The sequence below is a fragment of the Loxodonta africana genome, chromosome 18 (genome assembly GCF_030014295.1).
Source record: "Loxodonta africana isolate mLoxAfr1 chromosome 18, mLoxAfr1.hap2, whole genome shotgun sequence".
NCBI classification, from domain to species: Eukaryota; Metazoa; Chordata; class Mammalia; order Proboscidea; family Elephantidae; genus Loxodonta; species Loxodonta africana.
Window position 1 is genome coordinate 48,554,137 of NC_087359.1, and position 15,365 is coordinate 48,569,501.

The 15,365-nt window shown below is 37.5% G+C and overlaps 1 long non-coding RNA gene across 1 annotated transcript in view; it reads left to right on the plus strand.

Annotated features, from left to right (window-relative positions):
* The first annotated feature begins 864 nt into the window (after nucleotides 1-864).
* Nucleotides 865-15,365, plus strand: part of LOC111751767 (uncharacterized) — a 48,449-nt gene continuing 33,948 nt past the window's right edge. The window contains exons 1-2 of the long non-coding RNA XR_010318374.1: nucleotides 865-4,576; nucleotides 11,673-11,775. This is a non-coding gene — a long non-coding RNA (uncharacterized LOC111751767). The remainder of the gene's footprint in view (nucleotides 4,577-11,672; nucleotides 11,776-15,365) is intronic.

A 15,365-nucleotide genomic window follows, 5' to 3' on the forward strand; every position in this document is an offset into this window, starting at 1 on the left:
TTATTTGTCTTTTTGCAGTTGAGTTTTTACAGTATCATGTAGATTTTAGAGATCAGGGGCTGATCAGAAATGTCATAGCTAAAAACTTTTTCCCAGTCTGTAGGTAGTCTTTTTACTCTTTTGGTGAAGTCTTTGGATGAGAGTAGGTGTTTGATTTTTAGGAGCTCCCAGTTATCTAGTTTTTCTTCTGCATTCTTTATAATGTTCTGTATACTGTTTGTGCCATGTATTAGGGCTCCTAACGTTGCCCCTATTTTTTCTTCCATGATCTTTATCATTTTAGATTTTATATTTAGATCTTTGATCCATTTTGAGTCAGTTTTTGTGCATGGAGTGAGGTATGGGTCTTGTTTCATTTTTTTGCAGATGGATATCCAGTTATGCCAGCACCATTTGTTAAAAAGACTGTCTTTTCCCCATTTAACTGTTTTGGGGCCTTTGTCAAATATCAATCACTCATATGTGGATGGACTTATGTCTGGATTCTCAATTCTGTTCCATTGGTCCATGTGTCTGTTGTTGTAACAGTACCAGGCTGTTCTGACTACTGTGGCGGTATAATAGGTTCTAAAATCAAGAAAGTAAGGCCTCCCACTTTGTTCTTCTTTTTCAGTAATGCCTTATTTATCCTGGGCCTCTTTCCCTTCCATATGAAGTTGGTGATTTGTTTCCCCATCTCATTAAAGAATGTCCTTGGGATTTGGATCAGAATTGCATTAATTGTGTAGATCCCTTTTGGTAGAATAGATATTTTCACAATGTTAAGTCTTCCTATCCACGAGCAAGGTATGTTCTTCCACTTACGTAAGTCTCTTTTGGTTTCTTGCAGAAGTGTACTATAGTTGTCTTTGTATAAGTCTTTTACATCTCTGGTAAGATTTATTCCTAAGTATTTTATCTTCTTGAGGGCTACTGCAAATGGCATTGATTTGGTGATTTCCTCTTCAATGTTGTTTTTGCTGGTGTAGAGGAATCCAACTGATTTTTGTATGTTTATCTTGTATCCCAATACTCTGCTGAACTCTTCTATTCGTTTCCGTAGTTTTCTGGAGGATTCCTTAGGGTTTCCTGCGTATAAGATCATGTAATCTGCAAATGGAGATACTTTTACTTCTTCCTTGCCAATCTGGATGCCCTTTATTTCTTTATCTAGCCTAATTGCTCTGGCTAGGACTTCCAGCACAATGTTGAATAAAAGTGGTGATAAAGGGCATCCTTGTCTGGTTCTGCCTAAATATTTTAAATAAAAACCACCAGTCACCTGCTTAATCCACGTATACCTCCCAGTTTCAATCCCCAGAGGCAATCATCTCAGCTCTTTAAGCTGGTTCTTCTAATATTTATCACCATTTTCTAAGTAATATGGTCTTACTCAACTTCTTGGCTCATTGATTTTAGACGTAATATCTTGACTTTGCACCATGGTAGATGAGGGTCTCACCCCTCCATACAATCTTTCCCATTCCCCTTCTCTGCCAAGCAAATACTGTTTATAGCCAAGCCGAGTAGCATGCTCAGCCATACCTCCTTTCTTGTAGAATCTTCATTTTTCCTGTGTTAAAAATGGTCATTTTTTGAATTTGCCCATTTGTCCATGAATCTATCTAAAATTTCCCTAAGCATCTTAATATCTTTGTTATCTAAATATCAACAGTATCTTCTATATATTCACACGTATCATTTCCACAGTTTTCCCTACAGTTTGCCTTCCCACAGTCCTCCTTTGTGTTTCTGTCCACCCAGGGTCATCTTTCGGTCCGCACACAACTGCACACAGGAACTTCCTGGCCTTTTATTTTTATGTGCCAGGAAAAAGCAAAAAACAAACAACAACAACAGCGAAGAACCCACCAATGCTTCTAAAATTATTTTGTATAATAAATCCTTATTTGAACCTACCAATGCACTATTTTGAAAACTGCTCTGTTTTTCCTACTCTAAATGTATCCTTGGTTTACCAAATAGTAGGTGAAGAGCTTCTCTTTAAGAAATTCTTCCAGCTAACAAGTGAAAAAAAAATTCTTGGATTAAAATATCACCATTTAAAAATTCCTAATGAACTATGGGTCCTGGTAGCACAGGGGTTAAGTGCTCAAAAAAAAAAAAAAGTGCTTGGCTCCTAACAAAAAGGTCAGCAGTTCGAATTCACCAGCGGCTCCTTGGAAATCCTATGAGGCAGTTCTACTCTGTTATTTATTGTTAGATGTTGTCAAGTGGGTTGTGACTCATGGTGATCCCATGTAACAAAGTAGAACTGCCCCACAGGGTTTTCTTGGTTGTAATCTTTTATGTGAGCAGATCACCATGTCTTTCTCCCATCGAACCGCTGAGTGGGTTCAAACTGCAAACATTTTGGCTAGCACTAGCGCACTTAGCTGTTTGTACCGCCAGGGCTGCTCATTATGTTTTGTTAAATGAAAGAAGCAGGTTACAAACAGTATTTAGGGTATGACCCTAGTTTTGTTAAAAAAAAGAAATTACATATATGCATTTGTAAAAGTCTAAAAGCACATGGAACATTTGCAAGCAGTGTGTTTTCATTTCTATAATCAGAAAACGCAAGAAATCTATTTAAAAAGGGAGTGTTTAATAAGTAAAGGTAAAGTCAACATTACTTAAATGCACTTGGAATTCTTTCAATATACAAAATTTCTATAAAATGATATTCCACTTTTAACTTTGTGATATAGCCTTCACTTTTTAATGGAATAATGCTACTCTATTAAAAACAACAGCATTTGTGGTAATAATAGTTAACATTTAAGGAGTGCCAGGCACTGTTAAAAGCTTTCTGTGAATTATCTCATTCAATGCTCACCACAACCTAAAAGGGTTGATATTATTATTGGACCTATTTCACAAATGAGGAAGCTAAGGCCATATATCAAGTCAGTGGAAAGTCCTGGACTCTCATCCAAGTATGTTGAAATCCAGAGCCTGTGCTTTTAACCTCTATGCTATATTTCCTCTATAATTAGGAAATGAAGTCTGAGCAAGGTCATTTATTTATTTATATCATTGTCTTGTTCCAGAAAGGATTTCAGGCATCTGGTTAAATAAGTTATCCAAGATCACCCAGACAATTAAGTGGCAGGGCCAGGGATCAAATCTCTTTCTCTCGCTGACTGTATAAACTAAGTGAGATAACACAGATGTAGACCCACATCATATATTTCCTCATAAACACGAGAAGGGGAAATGGGGGCATTTTCTTTGGCTGGTTTTCATTTTCCTTCTGGTTGGATGTTTTCATCACTAGAATTCTTTGCTTTGTCTTTTGAGAAATAAATGAACAGGACGAGAGGGATTCAGGAATAACAGGACTGGGTGGTAAGTATACAGGCTGCCCATGGTGGACAGATGAAAGGAAAAGGCTTGAGAAGTGTGGTAGGAACATGGTAGCCAATCTGTAAACACTGGTTAGTAAATACACAACCTTCAGGAGAAAAGGGAAGAAAGAGTGAAGAGGGGATAAAACAAGGAGACAAAGGAAGAGCTGGGAAGTCATACACTACATGGAAGTGGAGGGAAAGTAGCACCGGGGTGCATTTATAGCTGTTACAAGAGTGAGAGTAAAAATAAGACTTGAATTTAAGAGTTCCAGTTCAAAGAAGGAAAATATGAAAGATAAACACTACCCATTCTTTTTTTTTTTTTTTTTAAAGCACATAACCTAAAGTATCTCAAATTGGGGATAGTTCCTTCAAGTGTGAGTGATGAATAATGTTGTCAGCTCCTCTTAGTCCCTGCTTACTGGGTCTGTGGCATCATCCGTCTTAAGACAAATATTTAATCCATTTTTTTACCCCTAAAAACTAAATCCAAACAGGGTTTGTGCAAAGAGCTGCCTTTTCTTGGCAATAGCTTGAAAAATAAATAAAATGAAACATATACTTGTTCTTTTTTGTGTGTCTAAAAAGTGGAACATTCATTTGCTTTCACTTTGAATTATTATAAAAACATTGCAGAATCTGTTCTTAATTTTTTTTTTTTTTTTGAAGGAGCCTGTCTCAATTTAGTATCCTTAACCAAACATGCTTAAGTCCCAGGGCAAGAACTGGCTATAAAAAAAATACAGCTCTTTTAATAGCAGCTCTTTAGCCCTAGTTGTTCACTGAAAGCTATGAAAGCAAAATGCATTTGAAACTCTTCTCATTAAGAACCATGATGTTTTACTTTAGTTGGACTTGGTCACTCTGGATAATGTGAAACAGAAGTCACTTATTGAGAGACAGGGACAGGAAGGGGAAATGGCTGACCTGTAACTAGAGTTCTCCAAAGGTGATAGGTATACTTATTAATCTCCTGGGATCTATACTCACTTAGCAACTTGAGCTGACCAGCACGTGTGTTGAGTAATGTTTAAATTGTTGGCGGGCACATATATGAACTTAACATCACAGGAATTTATTTCCTCCCCCATTGCTCCCTTCTGAACATTTCCTTTTTTGCCTAAACTATGCAAACAACATTCAAAAAAGGCAACTAAATATAGGCTTGTTGGATAGAATCCTGTGGCATATTGATCATTATGACTTCCCGCTTGTCACCAGACACAGACAAAGAGTTCTCTGTGGTAAGTAAATGAATCTAGGGCAAAAAAATTTCCACATCTCTTTGAATTTAGTTTGGAGTTATTCTTTTTCTCTCCAAAGATGGCATAATGTATTTATTTTTAAATATATGTATTATATTTCCAAAATAGAAGTGATTTTATCTTGTTTTAAGAATTTTAAAAAAGTGCCTGAGATATCAGAGGGGTTGCAAATTCTACAAAGTAGCAGAAAAAGCGTGATATTCTGGAAATACATAGTAACATTCACATAATGTTATGATGCCCAGTGACTAAAACCCTGACATAAATTAAATTCAATCCCTCATTGGCTACTTTGTAAAACCACAAGTCCTATACAAACAACAGCTACTGGCACAAATGCCACAAAAACACAAATATATTAGATTTAAATACCCAATAAAATGACTTGAGGCCTAGAAAATCTATGCCGTGCTATTTTTAAAAATTATGACTGATAAAAGGTTCTGAGTGCTAAGAAACCCTGAAAGAAAAATGACTCATTTCATAAAGGCATTTTTATAAGGGAAGTGGATTGAGAATTCAATGGTGACATTTAGTCATTACAAAATAGATAATTTCATGAAGAGTAATTTGATATTTATAACAGCATCATTGTCAATTAAATTAGTAAAGTGTAAAAGTGAATCAAGGGTCCTTATGAGCAAAGAATGATGAGGAGTAAACTCAGTAATGGAATATTTAGCCAGGGCTTTGAACCTGTTCTGTCTGGTTCGAACCCCTGCTGAGAGTTTGCATTTTGAATAAATTCTCTTCAATATTGCAGCTTGAGGCTTGACTTTTTTCTTCAGTTCTTTCAGCTTGCGAAATGCTGAGCAAGCAATATTGAAGGATGCTATGAACAAAATATTGAACAATGCAGGAAGCATCAAAAGAAGATGGAAGGAATACACAGAGTCACTGTACCAAAAAGAATTGGTCGACGTTCAACTATTTCAGGAAGTAGCATATGATCAATAACCGATGGAAGGAAGAAGTCCAACCTGCACTGAAGGCATTGGTGAAAAACAAGCCTCCAGGAATTGATGGAATACCAACTGAGATGTTTCAACAAACAAATGCATCTCTGGAAGCGCTCACTCATCTATGCCAAGAAATTTGCAAGACGGCTATCTGGCCAACCGACTGAAAGAGATTCGTATTTGTGCCCATTCCAAACAAAGGTGGATCCAACAGAATGCGGAAATTATCGAACAAACTCATTAATATCACATGCAAGTAAAATTTTCCTGAAGACCATTCAAAAGCGGTTGCTGCAGTATATTGACAGGGAACTGCCAGAAATTCAAGCTGGATTCAGAAGAGGATGTAGAATGAGGGATATCATTGCCAATGTCAGATGGCTCTTGGCTGAAAGCAGAGAATACCAGAAATATGTTAACCCGTATTTTATTGACTATGCAAAGGCATTCAACTGTGTGGATAATAACAAATTATGGATAGCATTTCGAAGAATGGGACTTGTAAAACACTTAATTGTGCTCATGAGGAACCTAAACCAGGAGGCAGTCATTCGAACACAACAAAGGGATACTGCTTGGTTTAAAATTAGGAAAAGTGTGCATTAGGGTTGTATCCTTTCACCATACTTATTCAACCTGTATGCTAAGCAAATAATCTGAGAAGCTGGACTATATGAAGAAGTACATGGCATCATTAACAATCTGTGATATGCAGATGACACAACTTTGCTTGCTGAAATTGAAGAGGACTTGAAGCACTTACTGATGAAGATCAAATACTACAGCCTTCAGTGTGGACTGCACCTCAACATAAAGAAAACAAAAATCCTCATGACTGGACCGAAAAGCAACATCATGATAAACTAAGAAAAGACTGAAGTTCTCAAAGATTTTATTTTATTTGGATCCACAGTCAATACCCACGGAAACAGCAGTCAAGAAATCAAACGATATATTGCATTGGGCAAATATGCTCTAAAAGACCTCTTTAAAGCATTAAAAAGCAAAGATGTCACTTTGAGGACTAACGTGTGCCTGTCCCAAGCCATGGTATTTTCAATCGATGCATATGCATGTGAAAACTGGGCAATGAATAAGGAAGAAAGAAGAATTGATGCCTTTAAACTATGGTGTTGGCAATGAATATTGAATATACCATGGACTGCCAGAGAACAAACAAATCTGTCTTGGAAGGAATACAGCCAGAATGTTCCTTAGAAGCAAGGATGGCAAGACTTTATCTCACATAGTTTGGATGTGTTGTCAGAGGGGACCAGTCCCCGGAGAAAGGCATTATGCCTGGTAAAGTAGAGGGTCAGGGAAAGAGAGGAAGACCCTCAATGAGATGGACTGACACAGTGGCTGCAACAACGGGCTCAAGCATAGCAATGATTGTGAGGATGGCACAGGACTGGGCAATGTTTTGCTCTGTTGTACATAGGGTTGCTATAAGTTGGAACCAATGCCAGGGCACCTAAGAACAAGTTCCCAGGAAGTTATTCATAAGAATCATCTGAGAATCTTGTTAAAATGTACATTCTAATTCAGAGTACCTGGGGTAGAAATGCAAATTCTCAGCAGGGGTTAGAATGTGAAAGAACCAGTTCAAAGCCCCCTATTTCGCTGTTAGGAGAAAGAAAGGGGGAAGATTGCAATTGTTATCATTGTTCTTGTTTTTAATTCCACTGATCTTTAGCTCTGGGTCATAACCAAATCAAAGACCCTTAGTATAGATAAATAAATGTAGGCTCAGATTTCTCGATTGCCAAATCTTATAGATTTCGTTGTCTATTTAAGTTTTCCCTTTGGATTATCCATCTAATATACAAGTTTTTCTCCTACAAGGCTTCCTTAAGATTTTGTTTTGTCACAATTTTTGCTTTGTGACCCATCCTTGAAAGATCATTGTTTACTACATTCTAAAAGCCACAAAAAGAAGTGTCTCCATTTTTCCTTGGTTACACATTCCATTCTATCCAGGTTGTGAACCAACTTCTTTTTCTGTTGTTTGTAGTCCATAGTCTAATATATTCTGTACTACCTTCTGAGGACAATGCAGGTTTTGTAAACTTCAGAAACACATGTAAGTAATCAAACACCATTGTATAATATATTGTGCCAAGAATGGATTTTTCACACATGGTATATTAGTGAAGAAAAAAAACCTTGAAAGTAAAGTGTTTTCTATTAGGCTACTTAATACAGAAACGGTGTATGCCCCAGGGCAAAAATTAATTGATGCTTAGGCATAACCTGTTGACTTTTAATTGAAACCTTGTTTATTTTACAAGTGTAAACCTATGAGCTAAATTACATTTTGAGTCTAAGGATTTATGACTGGAATAAGTTAATGCTGAATTAGCTCTTATAAAATGTGCTTTCTTAGAATAACAGCATTAGCTTCAAAATGTGTGTTTTTTAGTCATTTTGGTGCACCCGAAATTATGAAATTTGACAATAGCACAAAACAATCTTAATTTAAAATAGCACATATTTTAGAAAAAAGTATGTTCAACAATTGTTTTCTAAGATTCTAGCATCTGGAAATGCACTCACTACATCACCTGTCCAGCAAATGAATATTTCATTTTTAAGGCTGAAAAGATGAACTTTAACCGTTAATTATTAAGGCTATGTTTTATAGAAATTATAACATGTTATTATAAGGCTTATTTTCTTTGAGAATATCTGCTTGGAAATTTTGTTTATTCTCTGGGGTTCGCAAATGACAAATGACAAATACATTTATCTAAAAATTAAATATATATTATATATATATATTATGAGTTTTCTAACCCCCCCCATTATAATTCTAGATGATCAAAAAGGAAGTAAGCAATAAATGGTAACTTTTAAAGGATAAAAACAGAATGCCGGGCTCATTTACTTCTAATTAAGACCTGTTTGAAACTATAAAAATGGAAATGTGTTTATATAACCCATTTAAAATCTAACCAGTTCAGAGGAAACATCAATACTCACTGGGTGTGTCAATATACAATTTTGTAATGTAAGAAAACTGACCAGAAAATATGATCATTTGGTAATTCTCTTTTTTTGAAACAGTTTTCCCTTGTCAAATATAGCTAAGAAACCTTTTCATTAAATACCTAAATGAATTTAGTTAACATTTGCAGATGGTGGTGCGCCCCTAGGTATTTGGAGAAAGCTATGATGAACACATTGTTCACAGATTTTCATTTGTTCCATAGTTATTCAGCATCCAGTATGTGCTATAACTATGTTGGGTCCACCCAAGTGCCAAATGCTTAATAGCTAATAGAATGAAGTGGATTATCAAGTCTCTCTGCAGTGAAATTATAAATTTATTTTTAGGTTGCCTTTTATTTTCAGCCCATTGTTTCATTGAAATTTGTATTCTTTTAGACATTTTCTCTCATATTGAAGGCTGAACATAATTTTTCAGAAAAAAAGTTAATTTTGCATCTTCTGCTGCATAGGCTCACTTTGAAAAAGTTCTCTTTCACATTAACAAAAAAAACCAAACCCAGTGCCGTCGAGTCGATTCTGACTCATAGCAACCCTACCCTAAGTGAATTATCCCTTATTTTCAGGTCTGGGGTCTGAGGCTGTCAAAACTCATCAAAGCCCTATTTAAACCATTGTCTGTGAAAGGGTTAGTGAAATCTGTCAGTGTCAAGAGCACCTTAATCAGGGTATTTATTACTCTAGTCAGAGATTTTTGCCCAACTGTGAGGGCTCAATCTGACATTTTACTCAAAATCATGGATTATTTGGTGGCAAGATCTACTCTTCTTTCTGGGATACTTGCTAGGTACCTATCTGTCAATGCTAATCTCTCCTTTTAGTCTAAAAATTTACTCTTCTTAGATTTTTAATTTTTCAAAGCTATTTTCTCTCATTGCAATAGTTTATTATTATTCAGATTAGACTTTCTGGATTTGTTTATTTCTTAGAGTCAGACGCATTTTAGCTCTTCCATTTAAATAGGATTCCTGTCAAGTTGATTCTGACTCGTAGCCACTCTGTAGGACTGAGAACTGCCCTATAGGGTTTCAAGGCTGTAAACTTCACAGAGGTTGACTGCCACATCTTTCTCCCATGGAGCAGCTGGTGGATTTGAACTGCTGCTTTCTGAGTTACCAGCTGAGCTCTTTAACCACTGCGCCAACACAGCTCCTTAGAGAGGCGGTAAAATGTGCTAAATAAGGGTCTGAGCCCCTTCAAATATTATGTGGAAAGAGACCAGGAATAATCAAAGGGGTTCTATAATTTCAAGGAAGGGTACTCCTTGAATGAACATATATTGAAGAAATAAAATGTATATAAAGTAGAGCAAAGCATACTACCATCTTTTGCCTAACTAAATGGGGGAAAAATACATATATTCGTATTCAATTATATTTGTATAAAGAAATACTAGGAAAATAAAACAAAAAACAATAAAAGTTGTTACCTAGGGAATGAAAGAGGTGAAGTGGAAAGAGTGGGGGAGCTAGGAAAGAAGTAGATTTTTTTTTGTGTGTGTGTATACCTTTCTGTTTAGTTTTGATTTTTTAATCATAAAATATAAAATTACATAAACATTGCTTGGACGATCAGAATTCTCAGCCAGGATTATAAAACAATCTTTAGGCCTTTCCAGGTAAATTCTCAAGCCAATTGGTCCCGCCAAACTCAACCCACTCTCCGCCTTTGCGTAAGTACTAATCTCCAACCCATTCTCCTCCCTTGCTTAAGTCCTAAATTTTCTGCAGGCTCCACTTGTGTCAAATGCTTTTAAGTCCTTTTTTAAGGGTCAGAAAATAAAATTCAAACTGTCCTAAGTGAAAAAGGGAATTTATTGGGCTGGGTAAGCTGAAAATTCTTGACATAGAGCTTCAGGCACAGCTTGATTCAGGGATTAAACTAGGGAACACTAGGATTAAGAGTCCTACTTCCTCAGAGTTGGTTCTGTTCTATTCTTAGGCCCTACCAGTGGTCACTGGCAGCTACAAGTTATCATCACCACATCCAATTATAGAAGAAAGGTCCCCTTTTCTTCTAATAGCTCCAATAACAGACTGAGAATTGAGTCTTATGGACTTTGATTGGCCTGTTTTGAATCATGCGACCATCTCCCAACCAATCACTGTGGCCAAAGAGATGGTGGGTGATGATTGGCTTAATCTAGGTCACATGATCCACTGTGGAAGCTAGAGTGACATCATCTGATGTGCCTAAGTAGAGAGAAGGAAAAGAATAATCCCCCAAAGTAAATCTGGGATATATTGTCAGAAAGGAACGTTAGATATTATTGGACAGTAAAAACACTAAATGTCTGCCACAGCACCTCTTCAGAAAGACTCCCCCACTCCTCAGGGACCACCAGACATCTCAAGTTCTGGGAAGACTAGAAAAGTAACTTTTCAAAAGAGATTTGAGATTCCCGCATTATAATGAAAGTTTCTTCGCCTGAAATAGGCTGTTCAAAGAACATTTTATTCTTCAAAGCAGATCAGTAAAATTGTTGTTCTAATCAAGAAAGACCAGAAGTTAAAAAAAGAAATTGTTTATATCCTGAAGACTGACGCTCATAAACCAGTTTGTTGTTGTTGTTGTGTGCCATCAAGTAAATTCTGACTCATATGACCCTATATGACAGAGTAGAACTGCCCTATAGGGCTTCCTAGGCTGAATCTTTACAGGAGCATACCAGGTCTTTTCTCTTGCCACTCTGCTGGTGGGTTCAAACCACCAACCTCTTGGTTAGCAACCAAGCTTAAACATTGCACCACTAGGGTTTCTCATGAACCGGTTAGTGAAGACCAATTTAATAGATTAGAATTGTGGTTTTTGGGTTAGACAATAAACTATTTTTGGCAAGGCACTCTATATATAATTTCAAGGAAGGGTACTCTTTGAATGAATGTATATTGTTAGAAATAATTTTATTTTTAGAGTAGAGCAAAGCATACTACTATCTTTTGCCTAACAAAATGGGAAAAATAAAAACATATATTCATGTTTAATTATATTTGCATAAAACACTAGAAAAATAAACAAAACAGAAAACCAATAAAAATTGTTCTCTTTTGTTATAAAATTTGGATAATTAATTTAATATGTACTCTTTCTGAATGTTTGAATTATAGTGTTGGCAAAGAATATTGACTATACCATGAAGTGCCGGAAGAATGACCAAATCTGTCTTGGAAGATGTACAGCCAGAATGTTCCTTCGAAGCAAGCGAGGATGGTGAGACTTTGTCTTACGTACTTTGGACATATTATCAGGAGGGACCAGTTCCTGGAGAAATACATCATATCTGATAAAGTAGAGGGTCAGAGAACAAGAGGAAAACCGTCAATGAGATAGACTGACATAGTGGCTGCAACAATGGGCTCAAACATAGCAATAAGGACTGTGAGGATGGTGCAGGACCAGGTGGTGTTTCATTCTGATGTACATAGAGTCACTATGAGTTGGAACCAACTCGGCAGCACCTAACAACAACAATAACAATTCCCGAATGACCATAGCGAGTCTTTAAATAAATACTCCACAAGGAAAAGACTGAAAGAAGGCATTCTTTCCAGCCTCAAATGAAAGTATTCCCTTGGCTAGGTTCTACCCTGTTATTCCATGGCTGGTCTCAATTGGCTTTCTGCCTTTTGTAAAAATGGCATGCGCTTGTAAAAGTGGCAATGAGGGTAAGGTAAAAATGGCAATGATGGCAAGGAACACACCCATAGGTCCATGGGAAATTTCCATTTTTTTTTCTTTTTGGCACCACAGGAACTCTACAGTCCAGCACACATAATCAGTTCAAGTGCCTGAGTGAAACTCTACTATATATAGTAGGAGTGAATTCCAGGATGCAAACTATATATAGTTGAGCTAAATAACAAGTTCAGTCTCATGTTACTCAGCCTGGCAATGTTTAAAACGTTGAACAGTTTTTTCCACCTTGTTGAATGCTGGCCCTGACTGGTGCCTGTTTTGTGCACCCTTACTTTCAGCTGGGCTGCTTTCATAAGCCCCATCCTGGGCATTTGACAAGTGAGGGCTGTTCCTGTCTGACTCCTACGTGCAGAGATGGCAGAAGAGCTCAGGACAGCAATCTGATTGGAATGAGAAAAGCTTGGGGACTTGCCTGGAATCTTATGTGTTTCTTATCCAAGAAACCCTCTTCAGCATATAAAGGAAACAGAATTAGTAATTAAAATTTTACTGACCACTTGGTGAGTACAGAATTAGAACAAAGACAAATGAAAAGTCTTGAGGGATATTTTTTATATAGGCTACCAAAGGGTCTACACCATTCAGGAGTTTCCCTTTCAAATGTCTGGAATTTGTGAGCACCAGATATGCTACATTCCCTTAAATTTTCATTCCCCAAGTCTCCTTGTTTTTCAGGTTTCACAGGAATCTCTGCTATTTTGTCAGTATTCTTTACCACACTATCACCTTTCCTCACTTCCATAGCCTGCATTACATTGAGAGACCCAGTTTACAGTGATACTTCATCACCTCAAGAATCTAATCCAAAGTCTATTATATGATGGACTCTCATGGGATATATATAGTTGTATAATACCCCATGGATGGTTAGTGAATAATTTTTAACACCAACCACAAGAGTTGAGACTTCCTGACTAGGTCTTTGGCTTGGGGATTATTCTTTCTTTCAGGCTTGTCATACTCTAACCCTGGCCACACTATGAATATGGTTTTGATTTAAAATAAAATATTTACTCAAAGGATATGCCCACCTAGCAATTTTAGGACCCGTATAGAAGAAGTAGGGTAGAGACTCTTCTTTTGGGACTTCATTTGCTCACTCATTGAACTACATGGAGCCTCAGGCAGTACACTGGACACAAGGAAAAAAACAGATGCATAATGCACTCCTAGCCCCAGAGTCTGAAAAATCTTTCATGTGTATTGCTGGTCCTCAAATGAACAAATTGTTCACTTACAAACTGTATACTTAAAACTGCATCGAATGTACAGGGTGTGTTCTCCATGCAGCTTACAAATATCTGTATTCAATTATCTTCCAAAGACTAACAGCCACCACAGCTTCTGGTTTCTCCCCTCATTTCCCCAGTCCTCTCGCCTGCCTCCAGAGCTCTTGCTGCTCTTGTTGCTGCTGTTGCAACCAGAAATGAAAAATCTTGGGAACCTTATCTCTTACTATGGGTACATGCTTCCCTATAAGGACACTACTATACATCAGCCAAACTGGACTTCGGGGCTGTTCTTTAAATACACCATAAGTCACGTCGAAATTGGAACTCTACAGGCAAGATTATGATGGTATTTCCAGGCATCTAGGAATTCTCAAATTTTGCTTTCAACTAGCCATCTTTGTCCTGAGGACTTTGTATTAAAAACAAAAAAACCACTAATGACAAAGCAAGATATAGGCGTGATATTTTACTGAGACTTAACATCTAAACCCCAGGTAAGGTTTAGTGAGTACATCCAGGTCTAGTGGAGGTCCCCTTTGGCCTAAGCTAGGTTGGCCTGAGAAGCTGGCTTGACCACTAAGCGATAGGTAAAATGACTCCCAGCTCAAACCTGTCCACTGGGCCCCAGATTCAGGTAGCCATTTGCCTGCTTGACATTTCCCCTTGGACACCTCATAGGCATCTCTAGTTTAACAATCTTACCTTTCCTGTTCTTCTCTTAGTCTTCCTCTCAGTACAAAGCTCTACCATTCAGTCAGTTGCTCAAGCTACAAACCTGGGAGTCATCCTTGATTCTTCCCTTTTCCCTGCATCCTCCCATGCCTAATCCTTATCTAGTGTAGCCAGCTCTACTTCCAACATAAAATTCAAAGAGTTCTACTTCCTCATCTCCACTCCCATCACTTCAGAACAAAACATAGTCATCTTTTGCCTGGGTTATTTTAATAGCCTTCTGATGGTTCTTCCTGATTCCACTTGTTGCTCCCTAAAGTCCTTTTCCACAGATCAGCTAGAGTTATCTTTTAAAAAGATAAATCGATCAAATCACTCTGCTGCTTACAACTCTTCATGGCTTCCCATTATCCTTGGAATAAAATCCATAATCTTCACCCTGGCCTATAAGGGCCCTGAGCCCTCTAATCTCTCTGTCCAGCCTCATCTTGTACCACTTTTCACCTAGTTCTTACTCTGGTCACACTTGTCTTCCTTCAGCTGTCCATGTGGCTTGCAAGTATCTGTCTTTAATTTCCTCCAAAATCAAACAGCTGCCATAGGTCCTGGTTTTTCCACCAAGCCCTGTTTCTACCTCCAAGTTTTACACTTTCAGCTCCTTCTGCCTGGAACACATTTCCCCTGCCCTTTGCCAGCTCTGCATGGCTGGTTCCTTCTCAACCTTGAAGTCTCAATTAAATGTCACCTCCTTAGTGAGGCCTTCCCTGGCCCTATCCAAAACTGCAAATCACCCCCACCCCCGACAATGATTCTCTATCAGTGCACCATTTATTTCCTGCACAATATTTTTCACAACATGTAACTATTTTGTTTATTCATTTGTGTGTTTACTGATGTCTCCCCAGCTAGGAAAATAAATTCTATGAGGGCAGATCTGTTTCATTCCCAATGAATGGCACACAGGAGGAACACAATAAATATGTTAGGTATCTGCCCCAAACTCTGCACCCAGGAAAGGGCCAAAAAACTTTTTTCTCTTCTTCCTTCACCCTCCCTTAGGGTCTTGACAGATGGAATTCTGCTCAGATGGTACAAATGAAGGGATTTTAATAATAAGATTATTTTCTGAGGGTGTAGTGAGGGTTAAGAGAATCAACACAGGATGTTAAGATGCCCAGAGATTAGCAAGAGCAGGAAGTT